At 45.8% G+C, this 24,178-nt stretch overlaps 2 long non-coding RNA genes across 3 annotated transcripts in view; both read right to left on the bottom strand.

Moving 5' to 3' along the window:
* Positions 1–15,197, bottom strand: part of LOC136793314 (uncharacterized) — a 160,397-nt gene extending 145,200 nt beyond the window's left edge. For both annotated transcript variants that reach the window (XR_010838452.1, XR_010838453.1), the window contains exons 1-2: positions 14,932–15,197; positions 13,226–13,343 (exon numbers count right to left, since the gene is read on the bottom strand). This is a non-coding gene — a long non-coding RNA (uncharacterized lncRNA). The remainder of the gene's footprint in view (positions 1–13,225; positions 13,344–14,931) is intronic.
* A 3,623-nt stretch (positions 15,198–18,820) lies between these two features.
* LOC136793316 (uncharacterized) overlaps positions 18,821–24,178 on the bottom strand; it is a 36,908-nt gene continuing 31,550 nt past the window's right edge. Inside the window, exon 3 of the long non-coding RNA XR_010838455.1 lies at positions 18,821–18,981. This is a non-coding gene — a long non-coding RNA (uncharacterized lncRNA). The remainder of the gene's footprint in view (positions 18,982–24,178) is intronic.

The following is a 24,178-nucleotide window of genomic DNA, read 5'->3' as shown; positions in this document are numbered from 1 at the left end:
TACCGTCCAGAGGATAAAAAGATGGAGTGTTAACCCCACAGTGTCTCTCGTTTTACTAAAGAGTAGTTACCCTCCTGGAAAGTTGACTATACACCGAAGTTTTCTAAATTGAACCCATTTGCTCACTGAATTAGATTTGATTGCAGACATAGGAGAATGCTGACCCTAAAATATACTAAGGCTCAAGCTTAAGAATGTAGCAAAAATTTTAAGAGCACACTAGTTAAGCATAAAAAACATTATGGAAAATATTAATAACCTCTAAGCTTTGGTGGGAGGTGGTTCAGCAAGTGGTATCTTTAGAGCACTTAGGTTGAACCAACATCAAAAGCTTGGGGAAAAATTCACTCACATCTCCTGGTTAAAAATTTCCAATACAACTCAAAACTAGCTTAAGCAAAATAAAGGGAATATGTAGGCTCAGAAGGTGGGAAGGGATCAGGGATAGAATGAAGGCAAGAGCAGAGGGGACCGGCTCTGGAAGGCCTTGGAGGCCAGCACTGGAATCTGTGGTGCTTGCTGTGTTCCAGGGTCCCCCGGGGACGTGCGGGACACAGCAATGAAAGCAACAATAAAAACCAGAGAGGTACATATATAGTGCACAAAAATTAAAAGCCAGCCATGTCAGAGGATGGAGAATCGTTCAGGAGCTGAGGAGGCTGATGAGCTCCAAGGAGGAAGGGACAGAGGTTGGACGGAAAACCACGGTAAGACTTTGGCTTTCCTCTGGGTGAGATGAGAATCCTTTGAAGGGTTTGAGCAGAGTAGTGACAAGGTGTAATTAACGTTTCAAAACACTGTACAGGCAGACAACTAAATGACCTCTTTGCTGCATGGAAAATGGACTGCATCAAGGCAAAGCAGGAGCAGGAGGACAAGGAAAAGGCTACTGTCATTTTCCAGGGGAGACACAATGAAGGTTGAGCCTAAAGTTGTTATGATGGAGATAAGACCCTGTCACATTATCAGGATCAGGTTCCAGTTCAAAGGTGGAGATGAAAGGACATGCTGACGGATCCCACCTTGGCTGCTACGAGAGAGCGTCATGCTTGATGCCTTGCTCCCAGGACTCTCTCCCTCCCCAGCCATCCTCAAGCATGTGTCCATCCATCTTCCATCTCTGCCTGTCTCTTGGCTTCACTCTAATCTTCCACGTGGCAGGAGATAATATGATGTCCAAGAGCCCCAAATCCACACCGTCCCACTTAGCGGCCATGGAAGCTTACTTCCTATTTATATATCAGACCTCAGCAAAGCCCTGTCTGAGTCAAGGATCCAACCCTTGTATCAATCACTGTTGTCAGGAAGATGGAATATAATGATTGCCCGGGCCTGGGATACACACTTATCTCCGTGGCCAGGGCAGCAGGGCAAGTTACTGAAATCGGGAGTTAGGAAAAGCATTCCAGACAAGCAAAAACCAACTGTTACCACAGTCTAAGCAACCCTCCCCCGCAACTGAAACCCAAATTATTTTCCCTTTGAGTTTTATCCAACTCCTATGGACCCTGAAGACTCTGCCTTTTCCCTAAACTCAGAGCAGCTTTTAATTTGGGGAACCTACCTCAAAAGAAGTATTTTTCCTTCTCTATCAAACAGTAAGTACTCAAATTAAAAGTCACAGTGATTTTAAATCTGGCCTCGGTATCCGACTTAGTTTGTCATTCAAAAGCAGGTGGATAGGGGAGGGGGAAGAGAGAAAGTTAATCTCAAATTGCCAGAAAGATCTTTGATTCCAACCCCACCCCCGCCCAGTTTAATTATTGAAAGAGGTTTTCTCTCAAATGTTTTCGCAGAGCTGCGCGAAGAAGCATTTCCAGTTGGTTCTCTGAGCATTCTGAGATGTTTTAGAGCAAGGCCAGCCTGCATTTTTATCATCCCCGGGCCTTTCTGCACTCTTGGTCAGTTAAGGATTCTTGGCCCCAAACCAGCTCCACCACTACTGTTTGTGTGCTTTGGAAGAACTGCTGAAGAGTTGAGGAAACAATCCATGATCTGAAAGAATTTACACATTGTGGTAATGCAGGATTTTGAAAAGCGAGTTTTACAAATGGCAGCGGCTCCTGCGCCCTGTCCACATTAACATGGAGGGACTTCCGTGCAGTCAGGGCCTGATCACAGGACCCACCACAGCTACCATGCTCATCCTTCCCCTGGAACACCTGCTCCCACACTCGCTGAGAAAGAATTGATTTATGTTGACAGTTTCTTACCCCAAACAACCCTGGGCTGTTTATAGTACATATCATACACTAGTGAGGTTTTCTTGTTCTTTTTTTTCCCAGATGCCCCTCCAGCTCCTCCTTGCCTGCTTTCATTCTTGTCCGTCTGCCACCTGGAAGCAGCAAATGCAGGCACCCCTCTTGCTCTTCTGCATACCAGAGGCAACCATAATATTTACTGTGGCAGTGAGAGGCCTTCCTGCTGTCCTCACAGCTCAGATCGTGGTGAGAGGCAGGGAGAGCCAAATGCGGAACCAGGGCTCTTTCCCAGAGAAGCGTTCTGCTCTGACCCAAACTCCTGGTGTGATCCTGTACAGAAGCCCCCCTCCTTGGCCACCTGGGACCCGGTAACCAGGGAACTCCTAGAAGTTTCCCCAAAATGGAACGGTGTCCCTCTAGGTGTTCAAGAAAAAGATTGTATTTTTGGAAGAGAGTTACAGAAGAGATGAAAACATCTGGTTGAATTTGATGAGTTGTCTTAAAAATAGATTTCATGTACCCCAGAGACAACAAAGATAATAAGTTAGAGGACAGGAAGAAAATAATATAACTTTTATTTATTTATTTGTAAATATAATGTTTGTGAATGTTTTAAAATAAATATATTAGCACAGAAGGCTAAGTATGTCATTTAAAAATGAATGAATACACTTAAATTGAAGCTACATGCTCAAATTGTTTTTTATTGCTGAGGGTAGATGATCAAAAGAGTTTGGAAACGATTAAATTAGGAGATACTTATGCTCTTTTCTCACTGAAATTCTGTGGTTCTGTGGTTTTATGTCCTAGGACAAAGTCTGCCACGGTAGACCCGATAAAAGGAGGTGAAGGCAGACGACTGTTTGTCCAGGGGTTGCCAGATTCCAGCAGCCTTTCTGCCGTCTGAGCCTCTGGGCCCTATCCACACTCCTGGAGGGAGCGAGAGTGTGAGCAGCTCTCAGGGAGGACGTGACGGAGGTTTCAGGCCCGGGGCACACAATGGGCCTGGCTGCTGCCCCATGGTGCCATCTGGGGCCCCCTCCCTTGTACAGGGGTTCAATGTCACCAGTCATTGGGACCAGGCTTCTGGTCTTTACAGACTGTGTCACCAAATGGCACCATCTTCTCCTAGTTCTGTTTAGGTGGTTTTCTGTCCGATGCAGACCATGTCGTCCAGGAAGTCTGTCTCTTGATCATCTGCTCCAAGTCTGACCACTCTGTCGTTCTTTGTTTGGGATTTAATATATTATTTTTTAAAATCTTTTCACTTTTCTTTACTCCTTTCCCATTCGACTTTTCTCATGCACTTGTTCATTATTTTCCTTCTTTCTGTTACTCAATTTCACCTTTGTCTTCTCTTGTAAGGATCTGTGGCCAAGTCCCTTCAGGCAGCTCAGACTGCCAGAGCCCCATGCCATTTGGTAATCATTTTGTAAAGACTGTATATGGGGTCCAAACCTTCACTTCCACTGCTCCCCATTCCCTTCAGTGCGCCTAACCTCTCCTCCTGGAAAATCCCCCTGCCTGGAAAATTCTGATTTTTTTTTTTTTAAACACAGTTTAGATGTCATCTCTTTCAAAAGCCCTCCCTGTTCTTTATACACCATTCACACAAGCTAATCAATCCCTTCGTTGTATTTTCTACACACACTTCTTTTTTATAATTGAGATATAATTGACATATATTACATTAGTTTCAGGTATACAACATAATGATTTGATATTTGTGTATATTGTGAAATGATCACAATAAGTCTAGTTAACATCCATCACCACACATAGTTACAAAATTTTTTTTTCATGTGATGAGAACTTTTTTTTTTTTTTTTGCTTCATTGGGCTGCTGCGCTTGGGCTTTCTCTAGTTACAGCAAGCAGGAGCCTCTCTTCTTTGCAGTGTGCGGGCTTCTCATTGTGGTGGCTTCTCTTGTTGTGGAGCACAGGCTCTAGGCACACAGGCTTCAGTAGTTGTGGCACGTGGGCTCAGTAGTTGTGGCTTGTGGGCTCTAGGGCACAGATTCACTAGTTGTGGTGCACGGGCTTAGCTGCTCCGCGGCATGTGGGATCTTCCCGGACCAGGGCTTGAACCCGTGTCCCCTGCATTGTCAGGTGGATTCTTAATCACTGCACCACCAGGGAAGCCCTGTGATGAGAACTTTTAAGATCTACTCTCTTAGCAACTTTCAAATACACAATACATATTATTAACTATAGTCACCATGCTGTACATTACACCCCATGACATTTATTTTATAACTGGAAGTTGTACCTTTTGAGCACCTTCTGCACACACTCCTTTCATGGCACCAATGACACCTGTCTCCCTCCCCCTGCTAGTCTGTAAACTCATCCAAGGTCAAGGCTGGAGCCCTGCCCAGCAGCTTCTAGCACAGTGCCTGGCACAAAGCAGGCTCTTAAGAAATGGAGGGAACGAAGGGAGAATATCTGAAGCCAACTCCTCTTGGCCTCCCTGTTGATCCACCAGAATGTGGCCAAGTGCAGAGGGAACAACAGCAAAGCTAATACTTATTCCATGTGCTTTCAGTGGGACACCAATGACATATAACTGGCTGAGTGGAGACCACCAGACCAGTTAAACATCCACTCTATTCACAAAGAAGCAGCCCCTTCTCCTACACACGTTGATGAGTATATTCCAGGCTAAATGACAGCATCTTACTTGCCAGGCTCTTATTGTTAGATTGTTTCTTAAGTTCATTTTCTGTCTTTTAATCACAGTTTATGCATGACTGTTCCTGGCTTTGAGGATTCAGACTTTGCACCAGGAACACTGCCATTTTTTTGTTCCTGGAAATTAACTGGAAATTTTCCAGTCACCAAAAGGTTGAATCTAACTGAAACACAACTTTCCACGAATACAATTTTCTTCTCCAACAAAAAATATCATTTTTTTAAAAAAATCACCAAATTGAAAACAAGAATGCAGTTTACTAACTTTGATGACTAACTTCATCATCTGACCCATCATCCACAGCCAGGAAAGATCACATACATTTTCCATTTTCTTTTATATCTTTTATATCTGAATTCCACCTGGCTTTCTCTCTCTCTCTCTCTCTCTCTCTCTCTCTCTCTCTCTCTCACACACACACACACACACACACACACACACACACACACACACACAGAGCCTGGACAGTGAAGCTTTCATTCCCAGGCCATGAAATTTTTTGCACCTGTAAGCACTCCTCTCTCAGTGTTATAACCAGGTCTCAGCCCTTTCCACCCAAAGCTCCCTATTAGCAGCTGTCCAGAAACCGACAGAACCCGAGAACCTCCCAGGCCACCCCACCTCGGCCAAAGCATCCCTGCCCCCCCAGTCCCCACTCCCACACTGATACACCCATCCCAACAATGTATCCGTGAAGAAAACTCCTCCCTCGAGGCAGGGCAAGCCCGTACTGTCCTCTAACTTCCCTCTCTGGTTGATGTTATCACAGTCTTAGAAAACTGAAAACTGAACTTAAAGGCACGTATCCGAGTTCTAAGATCCTCAGCTACCTGAAAACTATGAGACCTTGGATGATTCACTGAGTCTCTGTGGGTCACAATGAAATTTAGCAAACTTGCATGTCCTCCCGGGTCTTTTTCCTTCTTTTTGTCTGATCTGTCCACTCTCCGATCTCTCTGCTTCTACATAAGGTCATCATAAGGACAGACAAGACAATGTTTGTGAAATGCCTTAAATTTCTACGAAGGAGGTTTATAAATTCAAAATATTATTGCTTTTGGAGATGCTATTTTTAGTGCTGTGTGAACACTGCTAACATATCTTTATAGATAAATAGAGTTCCTGGTTGGATGGTGGTGACGGTGGCACAATGATATGAATGTGCTTAATGCCCCTGAAATGAACTCTTTACAGTGGTTACGATGGTAAATTTTATGTTATGAGTATTTGACCACAATTTTTAAAATAAATATATAGTCAACAACAACAACAAAATCTTTGTATTATCTGATTGTTTAGAAAGCAGGCTTCCTGGCATCCACTTGCTCTGTGTCCCCTTTTGCTTACTTGCATCTGCTTGCCCTCTGATCTGTGCTGGAATCTCACATAGCACGGGAGGGGACTTGAAGATCAGTGGTCCATCTCACCCCTTCATCCTACATTACAGGTGAGAAATAAGGCCCATTTGAACAAAAAGATCAACTCTAATTTAAAGTTCCTCCCTCCTACACTGTTGGTGGGAATATAAGTCGGTGCAGCCACTATGGGAAACAGTGTGGAGGTTCCTCAGAAAACTAAAAACAGAGTTGCCATATGATCCAGCAATCCCACTCCTGGGCATATATCCGGACAAAACTATAATTCAAAAAGATACATGCACCCCTGTGTTCATAGCAGCACTATTCACAATAGCCAGGACATGGAAACAACCTAAATGTCCATCAACATATGTGAATGGATAAAGAAGATGTGGTACTGTATACAATGGAATACTACTGAGCCATAAAAAAGAATGAAATAATGCTATTTGCAGCAATATGGATGCAATTAGAGATTATCATACTAAGTGAAGTAAGTCAGAAAGAGAAATACAAATACTATATGATATCACTCATATGTGGAATCTAAAATATGACACAAATGAACCTATCTACAAAACAGAAACAGAATCACAGACATCGAGAACAGACTTGTGGTTGCCAAGGGGCAGTGGGCTGGGGGAGGGATGGAGTGGTAGGCTGGGGTTAGCAGATGTAAGCTATTATATGTGGAATGGATAAACAACAATGTCCTACTATACAGAACAGAGAACTATATCGGTATCCTATGATAAACCATAATGGAAAAGAATATAAAAAAAGAATGTGTGTGTGTGTATATATATATATATATATATATATATATATATATATATATATATATATATAAAACTGAATATATATGTATAACTGAATCACTTTGCTGTACAGCAGAAATATATTCAATATATTCAACTATAATTCAATAAAAAATATATGAAAGAACAATTTAAGTTTCCTAATTTCAGGTCAGATTTTGTTTACCTGGGGGAAAGTAGCACATCAGTCTATAACCATAATATTAGTAACTATCATCATAAAAAGCTGTAAGGACAACTTCCTTCCGCACACCCACCCCCTGGGGCCCTGGGAGAAAGGCTACAGAAAGCGGAGCCCAGTGCACATCTCTCTGGCCTCCTCTGGGCAGGGTAGACCCCCGAGGCCACTGCTCCAGGACCGATAGGCAAGGGGACACACACTGGAATGTGTCTGATTCCCGTCCTGTTCCCCCTCAGGTTTTAGGTGACCAGCTTTCGATCTAGTACTCAGACAACTGAACACCAAGTTTCACCAGAGAATGGACATTTTACAAGTGGGTTATAAATTGTCATTAGGCAGCTCTCAGACAGGTTGACATAACCTCCCGCTACCTTGGCTGAGTGGCACCACAGTAACTCAACCTGGGCCTTTGGAAGATGCTCTCCCTGGATACAGGTCTGCTGAACATATGATGTGATCACCAGGCACGGCAGAGTCCCGGGAAAGGAAGCACAATTGCATTAGTCATAGAGACACTGTGAGAAAGTAAGAGTGGGAGGGACCTTAGCCATCTGGTCAAACCCCTCATTTCATAGATAAAGATCTGGGGACAGAGGCACTAGGGGTGGGGCCAGCAACCTGTCCAAGGCTGTCCACTCAGCGGCGTCTGGGAGTGGAGGCCAGACCATTTACCAACTAGGATCCAGTGCTCTTTCTGCCACCCTAGTCCATCTGTGCCAGGGAGGCAGAAGGGTAGGGGGAAAAGCATGGACTTTGGAGCCAGGCCCAGCCACACATCCCATCTCTCCTTTAATGGCCCTGAGGCTTTGGGCAAGTCATACTCTGTGAGCCTCAGTTTCCTCATCTATAAAATGGGCATAATAATTCTCATCTTTGAAGGTTGACATGAAGGTTAAGTTAAATGATGTGTGTGAAGTGCCAGCACAGTTCCTGGCAGAATAAGTGCCCTCATAAACAGTAGCTGTGATTTATTACTATTCTTTGGGCCACCACGGTTCTCTGAGCACAATGGGGCAGGATTCCAAATGCACTGTGGGTCCTGCTTATTGGATGAGGGCAGGCCTAGAGCACAGAGGGAGGGCTCCAAGGTGGAATGGAGGGGTACACAGGAGGAAGGGTGCCCTGGCTGGCTGGTGTGCCAGGAGGTCTGAGGGACTCCATGGAGCTGGCTGGCACATACGCAGGGCACTGTGTTCCTTGAGATTACCAGACACCCACAAATAATTAGATGGTTTCCCCCCAAATCAACAAGATCAGCAAAGAATAAAGCCCTTACATTTCCAGGCTAGAAAAAGAAAGAGGCTGCCTCCCATCGGCTGGCTTGAGAGAGTGGGGCAAATTAATTCGGATGTGCCCTCCAAGCACACATAAATGAGGGTTCACAGAGCTCCCAGGGGTACACAAGGAATGCTGAATGGCTTAGTTGTCTCCGGACATAGTAACAGAAGATCCACCGAAGCCAGTGGTCCTCAAAGCGTGGTCCTTGGCCCTTTGAAATGTAGCATCTCTAGCTGCCACCCTGACCTACTGAATCCTCTGAAGATGGGCTCCAGGAGATTCTATCAAGCCCTCCAGGCCATTCTTAGGCACGTACAATTTGAGAACCACTGGCCTGCGCCATCTCTCCTGATTTCTTGACTGACAGCACAGTAGCGGCTATCAATCTTGGCTGCACAGAAGCAGTCCACTGCCGAGGCTACAACCCAGAGCAATTAAATCAGAATCTCTGGGATTGGACCCCGGCACCAGGTCTTTTAAGGCTCCCCAGGTAATTTCAATGTGCAGCCAAGCCTGAGACCCACTGATTTGGAGCAAGAATTTGAATGAAGCAGTAAGTAATTCACAGCATTTGTGTGTGAGTGTATCAATCAACGCAGAATGCTGGGAGTTACCACCTTTTCCTTTGCTCAGAGTTTTTGTGTTTGTTTTTCCCACCACTACTTCCTCAATCGTCCTCTGCAGGTCTGCACCCCCAAGAGAAGTTCTGAAGACACTTGTCCCCCCACCCATTCACCCACCGCTACCACCATCCAATTGTTAACGTTACTGAAATCACTGACTCAAGCTAAGATCTAAGAAAAGGCTCCATTCATTCCAGGTTCTTAGGATCCAGTGTGAATATGCAAATTGAGGACAATTATGTTTCTGTTATATGTGTGTTTCTTCTGTGTCAGATTTATCTACAGTGTTTCTATTATGTTCATGCATTTTATTCAGCTTTTGGTCCAGATCAGCACCAAAGCAGGCTAATAAGGCCTGGTTTATGTTTTGTTTAGCCTTTGAAACATGCAAGCATCTCACCTGCTTATTGGAGACAGTGGATGGGCCCCAGCACAGTGTTTCCTCAGCTGGGGGAGGGTGGAGAGGAAAAAAAAAAATCAATTTTTTCCCCTAGTATCCTGTGAACTGTACTGCCAGAAAGCTGGTGAGTCGCTTTAAATGACACTTTCAGGTTCTAATAAAAATATGTTTTTAAATGGAGCAATAGGATAGTTTACCTAAGATGTCATCATAAAGGCTAGGCTTATACTTTTAGCTTCAAATCAATTACTTGGAAGTTTTAGAAATCTTAAAGAAGCCCAATTTAGAAACGTGTTCAGTTCCTGGAGTTAACAATCTTATTCTGCCGATGTAACTCAAATGTTCTTTCTCAGGGGCTCCCTAGGGTGCCATCTTCCACGAAGTCTCCAGGAGTTCTGAAACTATTCTATTTAAAGAGAAATGGATATTTAATATACGTGTTCATGTTTCCCTGCACGTATTAGGCTGACCAAACATCCTGATCACGCTGGAACTTTCCCATTTTAGCACTAAAAGTCCCATATTCACCTTCCATCCTGGGCACCTGGGACAATTGGTCACCCTATATTCTGCCAAGATCTCCTTGCTCACCATCACTTTATAAATCCTCTCCTTCCGTGTGACTCATGCACTGCCTCATCTTAAACCATCAGCACTTGTGCTTAGAACACACACACACACCTGGTTCCTTCCTCACAATGCGAATGCAGATACATTCATTTATTTTTCTAGAATTTCTACTTCCCATTTTTCCCATGGCCATCACCACCCTCTCTCTCCACAGGGATGATTCCAGAAACATCTTGTTCTTTTTAATCACCAGAGCAAATGCGAAGAAGAAAGGAAAGTGATTCCTGTGTTTCAGAGCTAAAACTAGATGAAAGAGTACATCATAAAAGTTAACGAGTGCCTTTTTTCAATGGTGTAAATCTTTATTGCATCTCCCTTAATTGCTGGATACCATCCTGCACCGAGTCCACAGTAAGCAAGCTAGTAAGTGAGACAAACGTGCTCTCTTCACTCAGTAAGACTCCCTGGTATCCTAGATTTCCTTGTTCCTTGACTTTCCATTGAACTGGGCAAATGCATCTTTGGTTTTTGCTATTCCTTATCTTGGGCTGCTAGTAGCAATTGACCGTATCCACTGCCAATTTGTTCTTTCTAACTTCAGTGCTGCTCCAAAATTATTATAATAAACTCAATTAATTGCTCATAGTGGTTCTAAATTCTGTCCACAATGAAGTTCTTTCACCCACCCATCATGTAGTGCATGACTCTGTCATCTACCTTCCTGGGTTCAACATCATGGGATGGAGTTCCAGCTACCATTCACCTCCTACCTTAAATTCTCCCAGGCTCATCGTGGTCATTTTCTCTTGCCCTGTTGTCTTAAATAAGGAAGTGTATTTTATTCTCACTGAGACTTCTTGCTTTACCCTCTATCACTTCCCTTTTAACATGCTTCTTCCATCAGTACCCATCAGATGTATTTTTCTGCCTTTTGATTTCTCTTTAACATGCAAATATGCTCAAATCACAATTACTCTCAAGAAAAAGAGGTGATCTGACTCCACTGAAACTGTGGAATTCCCACACCTTTTCCTCTTTTGACCACGCCTGCCATCCATTTCTCCCACCCATTTCTCAACCCCGTGCTGTCTGTGTTTTGATTCTGCTAAACTGAAATTTTCTTTCAAGTGGTACCAATAAACTACCTGTTAAAATGTGATGCCTCTTCTGAGTTCTCACCCATCCAAGCCTCTTGGCATCATTTGAGGGTGTTGTTGGGATTGCCCTCTTTGACGTTTCTCATGTTATATACCCTGACTCTCCTGTCCTCTCACTGGACCACATCACCTCCCATTGCCTGTTCTTCCTCCTGTGCCTCTTCCAGTCTCACTCTGGACCCCATCCAGTGTCATGGGCTTCAGCGATAGCTCCATTCTGTTGACCACACATCTATATCCCCACCTCTGAACTCTCTGCTGAGTTTTCTTTTTTCTTTCTTTTTTTTTTTTTGTGGTATGCGGGCCTCTCACTGTTGTGGCCTGTCCCGCTGTGGAACACAGGCTCCAGACGCGCAGGCTCAGCGGCCATGGCTCACGGACCCAGCCACTCCGTGGCATGTGGGATCTTCCCGGACCGGGGCACGAAACCGTGTCCCCTGCATCGGCAGGCGGACTCTCAACCACTGCACCACCAGGGAAGCCCTCTCCTGAGTTTTCTATCCTTATTTCTAAACACCTAATGGGCAGTTCCACATGGCAAAGTCCAAAGATCCTCAAACTCAGTATGTCCAAAGTTAAGTTCATAATCATCCCTCAAACCTGTCTCCCTGCATTTTCTGTCTTAGTCTCTGAGTCTATCCTACTAGAAACTCCTGCATCAATCTTTACTTTTTTCTAGTCCACACGTCCAAGCATTTGCTAAATAACATCATGTTATGTTCATCATCAGAACTTTTTATTACAAATAGTAGAATCAAAAGTCAAATTAAATATGAAAAAGAAATGTATTAGCTCATAGAACCAAACCATAAAAAAGGATAGATTCATGTGAATGGTACCAGATTTCTCTCTCCGCCTCTCATCTCAGCTTTTGTTTTTGTTTACCCTCATTCTTGCAGGCTCCTTCATGTGGAAGGGGCCATGGCCACTAGCAGCCCCGAAGGCACATCCCGTTAACAATAATGAGAAGAGACACTTAATCTATATCAGGCACAATTCTAGGCACTTCAGAGCCCATGAGGCAAGAAAGAGAAAACATACTCTCCACATCAAATGTAGAAGATCCATAGACAAGCTCTAACTTGGGCCAGCTTGGGTCACGTGCCCACCTGCTGAAGCAACCACTGTGTCTAAAACCATGAAGTAGAGTAACAAGCAGGGTTTGGATCATCCATCAGCCCCTGACCTTGAGTGTTTCAAGTAGGAGGGGTCCGGTGAACCACAGCAGGTGGGAAAACATGCAGGGTTAGACTTTGGGGCGAGAAATGGAAATGCAGAAATTCAACAGTGCTAATTCACGTTCACGGGTCTTTGCATCACCTTATGAAAACTAAGCAGCCCATCAGGAATTGTATCTGAATAGATGCTTTACCCTCTAAAAACAAATAAAAAGTACAGAAGAAAATCAAGACATTCCTCAGAAAACAGTTTTAAGAATACACTAGGGCTTCCCTGGTGGCGCAGTGGTTAAGAATCCACCTGCTAATGCAGGGGATGCGGGTTCGAGCCCTGGTCTGGGAAGATCCCACATGCTATGGAGCAACTAAGCCCACGCGCCACAACTACTGAGCCTGCGCTCTAGAGCCTGCGTGCCACAACTACTGAAGCCTGCGCACCTAGAGCCCATGCTCTGCAACAAGAGAAGCCACTGCAATGAGAAGCCCACGCACTGCAATGAAGAGCAGACCCGGCTCACCGCAACTAGAGAAAGCCCACGCACAGCAATGAAGACCCAATGCAGCCAAAACCATAAATAAATAAAAAAAGAATACACTAAAAACACAAAGAATGGTTCATCAAAGCTCAAAAATGTATGCCAAGAGTTCTTAGCCTCTGCAAGCATAGAATATCTTTTTTAAAAAAAAGTCTCAAACTTCTAAATAATAGTGGTTGTAATGATAAAAAGCATAATGATGAGACAGGATGGCATGCCTTTGCATAACGTTACCTGTTCAGCCTGCAGGTGCTGTTTCATCTCTTGCACTGACTTTGAGGCCCCAGGGAGGTCTGCAGTCATGGGTGACATTTAGCTCTTCTTTCTCATAGAACTTCAGAAGGAGTTCTACCTGGAAAATTTCCAGAGGGGGTATTGAAATTGAAGCCATAAGAATCTCTATAATGTACCTGTAGCTTAACTTTCCAGTGTCCCTTTTTAAGATAAATAGTTGGAAAATATACCCTGAGGTAACTGCACAAGTGAACTTGACATTGTTTTAGACCCCATAACAACTGCATCTACGGGCTGGCACTTATTGTCATGGATGCTGAACTCTATTGTTTTTGTTTCTACATCTACAGTTCCTCAGTTTATTGATTTCTCATTCATCAGAAGATTTGTAAACATAATGAAGCCTAAATGGAGCACACATGAATATGAATTTTGTGGTGTGTATAAATTAAGTCTCCCGCTGCAACATTTGGGGGAGATATTTCTCCTAGGAATGAATGTTGCCACCTGACAGGTGTGTAATAAGATGCTATTTTCATCCTCCATCATCTAAGGTTTTGAATGTAACTGGAAACATTCTTGGAGGCAGGGGCAGGGAGATGCCCGGAGTCATTGTGAAAACCATTATTCTGCATCATGCTCAGCTGGACGTGGGAATGAATTAAAACAAATTTCAAGAATTTTTTATTTCCATATGAAGCTATTTCATCTGTTATCTTTTTCCTCTTGCACTTAAATGTGAACAAAAGATCTTCCAAAATGAAATGCAGCCTTGTATGAAATCAAATTGATTTCTCTTATGTAATTTACCAGAGAATATTTGTCCTGAGTATTATTAGGCAGCAAAGCTATTCTATTTATTTAAAAAATAAAGAAAATGGAAAAAAAACATTTGGAGTTGATGTTAAAAAGAGAAAGCTATACAGTGTGTTCTACATTTGAAATTCCACAAACTGTTAATAAACTGGATTTTTCCTGTAAAGAGAGGCATGCATCCTTTTGCCTCATTTCACCAGGCTCAGTGTTCACTTTTACCATCCCCAGCACCCCTTGTTCAGTCAAATGTGTATGAAGTCCAAAGCCATCTAAGAAATGCCCTGCTCCAGCCAGGATCAATAGAACGTTTCTGGAATGGAACATCAGCAGAGCTGCTCCCTTTGTTCACTTTTTTCCCTTCACGTTTTTTATTGTTAGCAGTGACTACATTTCAGAAACAAAGCCACCTGCTTTCAAACACAAATGAGGGAAGGTTGAGTCTGTGTGTTTGTACGTGTGTGTGCACGTGCTGGGATGGGGGGCACGGATGCGTGTGTGTGTGTGTGTGTGTGTGTTCCCTCGCAAAAGGAGTTATTTATGTGTCTAACCTGTCTTCAGGCACTTATAAAATATTTAGCAGGCTGGAATGAACCTCTCCGGAGGGTGCTGAGCCCCAGATGGACATGTTAGGGAGTAAGGCTCAGGAGTAATGCTGGGAAGCCACTCGTGCTGAGATGCTCCTAGCCTGGCAGAGCCAGCATTCACCTGAGGGGCCAGGAGAGCCTTGACTCCTTATCTGTGAAAATCAGGGCACCTGACATTGCCTTTGGGAGCCTTGGTTATCTTATCTGTAAAATGAAAAGTCTGAACTATGTTGGGGGTCTCCATTCTTGGTTGCACAGTAGCCTCGCTTGATTTTCTTATTTTTAATAATGATGCAAGGGCCTTACCCCAGACCACTTGAATTAAACCTCCAGGGATGGAATCCAGAAACGAATATTTTTTTAAGCTCCCAGGTGTGTCTAGGTGCAGCCAGGGTGGTGAACTGCGGCTGGGTGATCGCCAAAATCTCTCCAGCGCAGGTTCTGCAGGACTTGCTCCTGTCAGATCAGGTGTCTGTTGGGTCAGTTCTCTGTCCTCAGTGGTCCACCCTGCCCAGCTGTTCTCCATCCCATGGAACGTTCCAGATGCATAAGTCATCAGAGCCGAAGCTCCAACAGGATCTGCAGAAACAGTCAACATCATTGACTGGACTACCCAATCTAAAGAGTGAGGATTTGGGGGGGTGGGGGGAGGGAAGGATTGTTTAAAGGGAATCGTAGTGGTTCCTAAGAAACCTGTCGGACAGCATCAAAGCTGCTGGGAACTCTGGCACAGTGAGCTCATTTCCCTGTTCACGCCCAGCTACGATGTCTCTTTGCAGCCTGGCGCTGTGCTGCAGATAAACGAATTTAATCAATAGCAGGAGCTGCTTTTTTTTTGTTTTTAAAGTTGTTTTATTTTTGACATGGACCAGTTTTGAAGTCTTTATTGAATTTGTTACAACATTGCTTCTGTTTTATGTTTTGGTTTTTTGGCCACGGGGTATGTGGGAGGTGAGCTCCCTGGCCAGGGATCGAACCCACACCCCGTGCATGCTTTTGATCCTGCAGTCAAGTCACATAGTTTCCTTTTCCAGGACAGTGCCACACTTCCCTCTGCCCTGTTCTCTTGTCTCTCGGAGCTCTTTCCCTCTTACTCCTGTTTAAGCCATCCATCCCCTCGCCCAGTCATCCACAGATCTGCTCCCCACGCCGCCAACCCTCCGCATGATTTTATTTATTTTTGTCATTTCCCATTCACCCTACTTTGTATGCTCTCACCCTCCCTTCCCACTTCTCCCTTTCCCAACCAAGATCGCTGGGCCACGGGTGGCTGTGAGGATGTGAAAATCTGAGCCACAGGCATGAATAAGGAATTGGAAGAGGCAGACTGAAGCCAGTCGGAACCGAGACGGTATTTCCAAAATGCAGCCAAATGACTTAGCAAAAGGCGAGACGGAGTTACTGCAATCGCTGGAAGCCCCGGACACACTGGTAATTATGAAAATGCAGTTGTGATAAAGTACAAATCTGCAATTGTCCTAAGGCTGACGGAAGTGTCATACCCTGCTCTGGGCTGAAACTGGGAGTCCTGGAAGGTGCAGGGACACTTGCCGACCCCACTGCGCTGAGGGGCTAGTGCAGTCCCTGGCGAGATGGCCCGCTTCCTCATTCCAAGGAGAGCATCTCCACCCTGGGTTGGGGGCAGCTAGACAAGGATGGCTAGAGGGTGGAAGCTCTAGCTTCCACCTGGAAGCTCCCACCCGGCAGCAAGGTCAGGGAAGTGGGGGATCTGGATCTTGAGGTTGCCGGAGGGGGACCAGGCAGGAGTCCGGACGCCAAGGAGAGCTGTCTGCTGCTCTTCTAACTCATCAGAAACCGGACTGAGTACCAGCCCTCAGCTCTCAGGTGTCTGATCCCGCACTGTTCCCATTTAGTCGGAAACCTCCTTTGGACCTTCTTTTACAAGCAAGACTTGCAAGACTTGGTGATGGGTCTGTGGAGCCAGTGGTCCAATCTGGGGACCTGCTGGAGCTGGTTGGTGAATGAGGGCCTGCAGACCACCTGAACTAACATTCAGGCCACCCACCTCTCGAGTTTTCTCCCATTTGCCCCAGACACGTCTTTGTGAAATATAAACCTGCCTATAGCGCCATCTGCCCAGAAACCTGTCAGCAGCTACTCATTGGCTCCAGAACTGAGGCGAAACTCCTGATACTAAGCGCCAAGGGCCTCTGTGACTTGGCCCAAACTTCCACCTCCGCCTTCACGTCTCCACTCGGGGACTGGACCCGCCAGTGCAGAGATGCCGAGTGCGCTGTGCTCCGTGCTCTCTGCCGCCCCTTCCCTGCACACCCGGGACGCGGCTGGGTCCCCTGCATCTCTGTCTCCTTCATGAACACCCATTTATCCTCCCAGGACCCCGCGTAGGAGCCCTGTTTGCTAGGAATTGCTCTGGAGCTCTCAGATTGGACGAACTCCCCTCCCCAGCTTGAGCGCCCACCTTACCTACTGTCTACTTAACGTGCAAAGGTCTTTGTGAGCCCGGAATGTGTGACCCGGCCCAAGCGCGCTGGGCTGGCTGCACGACAGGCCAATAAGTCGGGAGACAAGCTGTTGAGGCAAGGAGTAAATGACTTTAACGGGAAAGCTAGCAGACTGAGAAAATAGCTGACTAGTGTCTCAAAAAACCATCTTCCCTCAGTCCAAATTCGGGTTTCTTTTACCCAGAGAAAGGGGAGGGGAAGGAGCTCACTGCGATGCCAACCAATGGCTGAGCAGGACTGCTAAGGCTCACTCACTAACTAACGGTTACTCGCTAAGGGTCCTTCCCTAATGGTAGCTCACTAACGATGAGTGGGACCGCTAACAGCGGCTCCTTGACACTTGCTCGCTAAGGGTCGCTCGCTTGGGGGGAGGGGCCCCCTGCGAGGCCGACCAGCGGCCGAGCAGCACTGTTAACGGTCACTCCCTAACGGTTGGTCCCTAAGGGTCTCTCACTAATGGTCAGTTGCTTGGGGGAGGGGCCCCCTGCGAGGCCGACCAATGGCCGAGCAGCACTGTTAACGGTCACTCCCTAACGGTTGGTCCCTAAGGGTCTCTCACGAACGGTCAGTTGCTTGGGGGAGGGGCCCCCTGAGGCCGACCAATGGCCGAGCAGCACTGTTAACGGTCACTCCCTAACGGTTGGTCCCTAAGGGTCTCTCACTAACGGTTAGTTGCTTGGGGGAGGGGCCCCCTGCGAGGCCGACCAATGGCCGAGCAGCACTGTTAACGGTCACTCCCTAACGGTTGGTCCCTAAGGGTCTCTCACTAACGGTTAGTTGCTTGGGGGAGGGGCCCCCTGCGAGGCCGACCAATGGCCGAGCAGCACTGTTAACGGTCACTCCCTAACGGTTGGTCCCTAAGGGTCTCTCACGAACGGTCAGTTGCTTGGGGGAGGGGCCCCCTGCGAGGCCGACCAATGGCCGAGCAGCACTGTTAACGGTCACTCCCTAACGGTTGGTCCCTAAGGGTCTCTCATTAATGGTCAGTTGCTTGGGGGAGGGGCCCCCTGCGAGGCCGACCAATGGCTGAGCGGGACCACTACCGGTGGCTCGCTAACAGCCATGTGCCTGCCCCGCCCCTATTACAAATGGACACTCTGCGGGCAGAGACCCCCTCTCATTCACCCAGGAATGTTCCCTGCATCCAACACAATGCCTGGAATAGAGCAGACATCCATTAATGCTTGTATAGAGAACCCTGGCTGGAACAGGACAGGAAGCTAGGATTACAGTACTCCCATCTTACGGCTATGGATGCTCCCACAGTCCCTGCCTTGGATAGAGGTCCAGCCCTCGGAGCAATGCTCCCCTTCCCTGTCCCTCCCAGTGGAGAGCTCCCAGCACCTGCTCATCTGATGCTCCCTCCTCCAGCCCGACGTGTTGTGATTGTGATCTCAGGGGCCCACTGCTCCCCAGTTCCCTGTCTCTTCTCAGTGTTGTGCAGCCTTGACGGGCAGAGGACGTGCACCCTGCTGACTCGGATATTGAACTAAATCTTTCAAGCCCAAACTTAGTTCACTTTCCCCGAATGAGGACAATGACTGAGTCACGAGGGAACAGGCAGAGTACGTATGAGTGTCTGCAAATTCGAATGTGCTACAAAGCAATCTTGAATTTTTCACAACTCGATTTAATTTTTATTTCAAGTTCCATTTTTTTTCCTGAGATGGCGGGGTGAGTCTCCCCTCCGTTTTCCCGAGTGTGGCATCTGAGCACCAGGGGGTTGATGTGGTGTCGGGGCGAAGGCAGACCTGGTCTTCATCCTCAGTGTCGTCTATTCATCCTGGTTCCTGCTGGGAAGCAGCATCTCAGGTCACACTCTGTCCGCCCTGGTGGTTGCGGAGGCTGCCTCGTTCCTGTACTCTCTGCCACACTTGGGGACCAAGAAATCATGTTGGGGTCATGATGGGGCCCGGAGAACTCTATAAGGCCACATCTGCCAAGTCACAGTAGAGAGTCGTTGTCACCTCCCCAGAACATTAAAGAAATAGCACGTGGGCTCACTCTGTTCTCTTTCGGTTGGGTTGGTTTTAGGTTGCAGCATCCCTCACACTTGACGTGGAACCAGGGCTCATGGCCTCCTTTCTTGGGGACCTCCCAGCATCTAAGCTCTCATAACTCCCCGCTCCAATTCACTCTCCTTCCAGTCTGTGGCATCCTTTTCTAGCCAGCGTGTATGTGAGGGTGAAGGGATGGCCCTTCTGACTACTCATCTGAGGTTGATAGTCTGTTAACTCTGTCCTGTTTCCATTTCCTCAAAGCCTATTCTTCTGAAACTCAAAGGCCATGAGGAGACTTTTTCCTCTGATCTTTCCTTTCACATTGCTTCCCTATGACAGTGATCACCTTCCACCATCTAGTTACTGAATGGAGAGCAGGGGTAGCGTCTAGAGGGATGGGAGGGGGAGGTATCATTCAGAATGTGAGCGGGGCTTCCCTGGTGGCGCAGTGGTTGAGAATCCACCTGCCGATGCAGGGGAAGCGGGTTCGTGCCCCGGTCCGGGAGGATCCCACGTGCTGCGGAGCGGCTGGGCCCGTGAGCCATGGCCGCTGCGCCTGCGCGGCCGGAGCCTGTGCTCCGCAACGGGAGAGGCCACAACGGTGAGAGGCCCGCGTACCGCAAAAAAAAAAAAAAAAAAAAAAAAAAAAAAAAAAAAAAAAAAAAAAAAAAAAAAAAAAAGAAAGAATGTGAGCAAACACTAAGGTAGCATTTATAAGCAATCAGGCACTGTTCTAAGGTCTTTACATACATTAGCTCATCAAATCATTGCCACCCAATGAGGCAGATACTGTTATTATTCCCATTTTGCAGATGAGGAAACTGAGGTTAACTAGTGACAAACTGGAGGAGCTGGGACTTGAACCCAGGCAGCCTGGCTCCAGGGTCTGTGCCCTTAACCACTAAAATGACAGCTTCTCACTAATCAACTAACACCCTGCCACACACATTATTTTTGTTATAGATCTGTCTTCCTTGAAGATGTATAGGAAAAGAAAAGTTTAAAAATATTATGATGGAAACTTCTCCTTCCAATCAAAGTGCTTAGGCTGGGATTTAACAAATTTTGATCTTGGTGAGAAATCTATCCGTCATCCATGTGAATGTCAAAAAAAGATAAAAACCTAGAAATCCTTAAAAAACAGAATCTCCCACAACCACCGCCACCACCACCTCCACCAGCTCAATCTGCCTGGAAGCGTTTTATCAGGCCCTTCAGCAGCAGGGTGAGAGTTAGAGGACCTGACCTCTGAAAAGGTGTTGCCAACTCTATATATCTCCCTCTGTGTGCCCTGGATGCTTCTATCTAATTCTAAGAACTAATATCCCTTTTGAATGAAAAGATGCCCAAGAAAAAGCATTTGTGTAGAACAATCATTCTTAACATTTTGCAGGGTCACAGACCTTTTTGTAATCTATGAAGTACATCCCCAGAAAAAACAAATGCTTGTATCCAAACGCACACATAATTTGGCATAAAATTTTAGACAAATTACTGAGCCCTGTACTATGTGTGAACTCTTCCTGGAAGGGAAACTGCATTATGTGTTTCTGTACCTTCAACACCTAGCAGAGAATAAACTCATTGAGTTAGACCCATCCTGCCTCCAAGCTGACCCCGGGCATTCACACTGACTCTCTGTGTATCACGAGACACGGAAAATCTTCCCCTCCCCTTTATCCAGCCCAGATTCTCTGCAAATGCCTGGTGCCAACAAGGACATTTGTTCTTTGTGCATGGATGCCTGTGTTTTTGCCTCCGAGAGACAAGCACTGACTGGGATCTGAGTAGAAGCGGCCGCTCTGATTTTCAGGCAATTTGGGGGCTGCACATAAAACTCTATATCCTTGTGGGGTCCAGGTAGGAAAGGACCGAAGCTCTGGGCCTCCTTATAACCCCATAGAGGACTCCTTCTCACCCATTACTGAAGGGTAGCCAATCCCCTGACTGGTTTTTCCCTTTTCAGAAGGGAATCCAACATATCAAGTTTTAAAATACCTTCTCAAAGAAAACAATTTAATGCGTTTTCCTGCACCTCAAGAGTACTGGTGAAGTGCAGTTAACTCTGCTTTTCAATTCTCGAATCAATTAGCAGAGAGGGTGTTTGGGTCAAGGCCAAATGTTATTCTTTATATGAAGGAAACACAGAGATGGTTCAGGATAAAACTCTGTGAGCAACTCAGAGCCCTCTGCAAGAAATCATGGTACTCTGTGAGGGCAAACACTTACATGATTATCACTTGTGGTTAGCTGGAGTCACGCCACCAATGGGATTATTAAGAATCAGTAGGGGTTGGGCTTCCCTGGTGGCGCAGTGGTTGAGAGTCTGCCTGCTGATGCAGGGGACACGGGTTCGTGCCCCGGTCCGGGAGGATCCCACACGCCGCGGAGCAGCTGGGCCCGTGAGCCATGGCCGCTGAGCCTGCGCGTCTGGAGCCTGTGCTCTGCAACGGGAGACACCAGAGGCCCACGTACCGCAAAATAAAAAAAAAAAGCATCAGTTGGGCAGGACTTCCCTGGTGGCGCAGTGGTTAAGAATCCACCTGCCAATGCAGGGAACACGGGTTAGAGCGCTGGTCCGGTTAGATCCCACATGCCACGGAGCAACTAAGCCCGTGCGCCACAATTCCTGAGCCTGGGCTCTAGAGCCCGTGAGCCACAACTACTGAGCCTGCGTGCCTAGAGCCTGTGCTCCGCAACAAGAGAAGCCACTGCAACCACGCACCTCAACGAAGGGCAGCCCCCACTCAGGGCAACTAGAGAAAGCCCACGCACAGCAAAGAAGACCCAACGCAGCCAAAAATTAATTAATTAATTATTTTAAAAAGAAAAAAATCTTTAACAACAACAACAAAAGAATTAGTAGGGCAAACACAGTAGAGACAGCTAAAAGCTACTGGGAAATAATAATAATACTTTCTTCATTCTCATTTTTCTTTTCCTTTCCTCCTGGGTTGGGGTGGCATGGTTTATCCTTCTCATTCCTTCTATCAACAGTCTCTACTTCTCTGATGATTTTTCCTTGTGATCTATACTTATTATCGAGTTTTATATCTTAACTGTGTTCATGGATTCCTATACCTTGAAAAGGGCCATCTTCCTTCCTTGCAAGTGATCCCTGGGCCTTTGTGATTCCCTACCCCTCAGTAATTATTCTAGATATGTTCCTTGTTATGAGTACATTTATGATTATATAAACTACATACATGTATAAGTGTGGTAAAATACTTTCCATATATATAAAAAACACAAATAAATTGTAAAGCGATAAGATGAAATAATTATAAATAGCGCTCTAATATCTTATCCTTTCTCCTAATGCACTGTCCACTCCTTTGAGATTTAAACACCCTGCTTTGAAACACAGGCCTAGTGTATCACCAAGCAGGTAAACATCAGAGCAAAGCCCTCCAAGGGCTAAAACTGGCTGTCACTGCCTCGGATTGTAACCTGTAATAGTCCCCTAACACCCAACATTCATATAGGTGAGTTCATTCACAAACTGAATGTTTGTTTCCCCCCCCACAAAAATTCATATGCTGAAGCCCTAACCCCCCAGAGTGGCTGTATTTGGAATTGGGCCTCTAAGGAAGTAGTTAAGGTTAAATGAGGTCATAACTGTGGATCCCTAATCCAATTGGATTAGATAGGTTTGGTGTCCTTATAAGAAGAGACAGAAGAGAGCCCTCTCTCTCTCCACCTCAATCTCCCTCTCTCTATCTCTCTCTTCCTCCAAGCCTGCACCTCAGAAAGACCATGTGAGCACACATCAAGATGACATCCATCTGCAAGCTGGGAAGAGAGTTCTCACCAGGAACCAACCCTGCCAGAACTTGATCTGGGACTTCCAGCCTCCAGAACCACAAGAAAATAAATTTCTGTTGTTCAAGCCACCCAGTATGTGGTATTTTGTTATGGCAACAGAAGATAAATCCACTCTTGGAAAACTCACCAGATTATTCCTGTAACCCCAGCGCTGTAAACACAGATAGATATAGTCATTCAACTTGAGGTTAATACTTTCTTCAAAGTTGGTCATACAATCAGTATCAGGTGAGAAACTTTGGTGGTGCCAGAAATGTTCGGAGGTAAGAGGAACTCACACAACATCCCCCTGACCTGGACGAGCAGAGGAATGTAGGGCCAGTGCAGTCCCGCTGCTACAGCAGAGGTGAAAGCCCTCACTTTCCCATCAGAAAGGCACCAGCATCCCCACTGCACTGCACTGTAACTGCCCTCATTGTCGTGATCTTAGTGTATGCCTAGAGAGACAAGAATTGAAGTGTCTGTGGGAAGGAACTGAAGCTCAGCTCTTGAGAATTTTATGGGCTGCTGTTTCTTGACATAATTTTAGAGAGATAGCCTGATCTGCTCTTCCACTGAAAACAACAAAGATAGATGCTGCTTTTATTTAAAAAAATAAACCTCTTTATAAATGCACTCATGAACAAGGGAGAAAAGAAGATCAATGGAGGGTAAAAGTTAATTAAAAGAAGAAATATATATAGGTAACTAAGCACTGAATCTGGCTTTTGATCTGGGGAAATCTTTTAAATCATGATTATTTTGAGCTCCTGTTTTTGACAACTGTGCAAACTGTGAGGAATAAGACAAATCCTCATGTGCAACCAAAGGGGGGAGTCTGAAAGGAAAACCCATGAGTAATCTAGGAACAGCAGACAAACCTAAGAACCCACAGAAGGGACCATTAAAAAGTGCTTGTGTCTCTCAACCTTGGAGCTGGGTTGAAGGGAAAAATCTCTCTCCTGAGAATTCATAACCATAATCTAGTTTTCATGGGAATTTTCAGCCCAAATTCACACTACTTCAAATCTAGAACTGATTTTAAAATAGCCCCTGGTGGGTAGTGCCCTGCTGTGCAAGGTAGAAGTAAATGCATATTATCTTTGAAGGAAATTACTTTCAACTAAGGCTTCAAAGACTGCTACAGATAAAATTCCAAGGAACATCGTCCACAGTCAGCACTACAACAAACACATAAACAGGAGTCACGAATGAGAGATTATAAAATCAATCAAGAAAATTCAAAATGAATCCAAAGAATGTCTA

Source organism: Kogia breviceps, chromosome 20 (genome assembly GCF_026419965.1).
Source record: "Kogia breviceps isolate mKogBre1 chromosome 20, mKogBre1 haplotype 1, whole genome shotgun sequence".
Taxonomy (NCBI): Eukaryota; Metazoa; Chordata; class Mammalia; order Artiodactyla; family Physeteridae; genus Kogia; species Kogia breviceps.
The sequence above is the reverse complement of the archived record's forward strand: the minus strand, read 5'-3'. Positions and strand labels throughout refer to the sequence as shown.